Genomic DNA, 2,002 nt, shown 5'->3' on the forward strand with positions numbered 1-2,002 from the left:
TCGTTCATGGGGAACAATTGCAAGCCCCAATCCCTAGCACGAAGGAGGTTCAGCGGGTTACCCCGACCTTTCGGCCTAGGAAGACACGCTGATTCCTTCAGTGTAGCGCGCGTGCGGCCCAGAACATCTAAGGGCATCACAGACCTGTTATTGCTCAATCTCGTGCGGCTAGAAGCCGCCTGTCCCTCTAAGAAGAAAAGTAATCGCTGACAGCACGAAGGATGTCACGCGACTAGTTAGCAGGCTAGAGTCTCGTTCGTTATCGGAATTAACCAGACAAATCGCTCCACCAACTAAGAACGGCCATGCACCACCACCCACCGAATCAAGAAAGAGCTATCAATCTGTCAATCCTTCCGGTGTCCGGGCCTGGTGAGGTTTCCCGTGTTGAGTCAAATTAAGCCGCAGGCTCCACTCCTGGTGGTGCCCTTCCGTCAATTCCTTTAAGTTTCAGCTTTGCAACCATACTTCCCCCGGAACCCAAAAGCTTTGGTTTCCCGGAGGCTGCCCGCCGAGTCATCGGAGGAACTGCGGCGGATCGCTGGCTGGCATCGTTTATGGTTAGAACTAGGGCGGTATCTGATCGCCTTCGAACCTCTAACTTTCGTTCTTGATTAATGAAAACATACTTGGCAAATGCTTTCGCTTCTGTTCGTCTTGCGACGATCCAAGAATTTCACCTCTAACGTCGCAATACGAATGCCCCCGCCTGTCCCTATTAATCATTACCTCGGGTTCCGAAAACCAACAAAATAGAACCGAGGTCCTATTCCATTATTCCATGCACACAGTATTCAGGCGGGCTTGCCTGCTTTAAGCACTCTAATTTGTTCAAAGTAAACGTGCCGGCCCACCGAGACACTCAATAAAGAGCACCCTGGTAGGATTTCAACGGGGTCCGCCTCGGGACGCACGAGCACGCACGAGGCGGTCGCACGCCTTCAGCTCGCCCCACCGGCAGGACGTCCCACGATACATGCCAGTTAAACACCGACGGGCGGTGAACCAACAGCGTGGGACACAAATCCAACTACGAGCTTTTTAACCGCAACAACTTTAATATACGCTATTGGAGCTGGAATTACCGCGGCTGCTGGCACCAGACTTGCCCTCCAATAGATACTCGTTAAAGGATTTAAAGTGTACTCATTCCGATTACGGGGCCTCGGATGAGTCCCGTATCGTTATTTTTCGTCACTACCTCCCCGTGCCGGGAGTGGGTAATTTGCGCGCCTGCTGCCTTCCTTGGATGTGGTAGCCGTTTCTCAGGCTCCCTCTCCGGAATCGAACCCTGATTCCCCGTTACCCGTTACAACCATGGTAGGCGCAGAACCTACCATCGACAGTTGATAAGGCAGACATTTGAAAGATGCGTCGCCGGTACGAGGACCGTGCGATCAGCCCAAAGTTATTCAGAGTCACCAAGGCAAACGGACCGGACGAGCCGACCGATTGGTTTTGATCTAATAAAAGCGTCCCTTCCATCTCTGGTCGGGACTCTGTTTGCATGTATTAGCTCTAGAATTACCACAGTTATCCAAGTAACGTGGGTACGATCTAAGGAACCATAACTGATTTAATGAGCCATTCGCGGTTTCACCTTAATGCGGCTTGTACTGAGACATGCATGGCTTAATCTTTGAGACAAGCATATGACTACTGGCAGGATCAACCAGGGAGCTGCGTCAACTAGAGCTGAGCAGCCGGCCGCCCGGGAGTGTGTCCCGGGGGCCCGCGCGAACACGCAAGCGTCCGCTCAATCATTCTGCAAACAGGAGGAGGCTGAGCTCCCCTGCACAATACACCTCGAAACCCTCTCAGGTCCCGGCGGCGCGCAGCGCCGTCCCAAGTACTTGGTCGGGTTCGAGAGAGGCGCAATCGCCCGGAGTTAGGCGAGTAGACGCTTTCGGTGCGACCACCCGTGCTCCCAACTGAGCTTGCCGCTGCCGACAGAGGCCCGGGAGCGTGCTGTCGTGGCATTGCCGGCGGGAGACAACACGCG

General features: G+C 53.9%; 1 non-coding gene across 1 annotated transcript in view; it reads right to left on the reverse strand.

The window, feature by feature from the left end:
• LOC124746252 overlaps positions 1 to 1,679 on the reverse strand; it is a 1,909-nt gene extending 230 nt beyond the window's left edge. The window contains exon 1 of the ribosomal RNA XR_007011296.1: positions 1 to 1,679. This exon is cut by the window's left edge and continues 230 nt beyond it. This is a non-coding gene — a ribosomal RNA (small subunit ribosomal RNA).
• Between the last annotated feature and the right edge of the window lie 323 nt (positions 1,680 to 2,002).

The sequence above is a fragment of the Schistocerca piceifrons genome, unplaced genomic scaffold (genome assembly GCF_021461385.2).
Source record: "Schistocerca piceifrons isolate TAMUIC-IGC-003096 unplaced genomic scaffold, iqSchPice1.1 HiC_scaffold_349, whole genome shotgun sequence".
In the NCBI taxonomy this organism is placed as follows: domain Eukaryota; kingdom Metazoa; phylum Arthropoda; class Insecta; order Orthoptera; family Acrididae; genus Schistocerca; species Schistocerca piceifrons.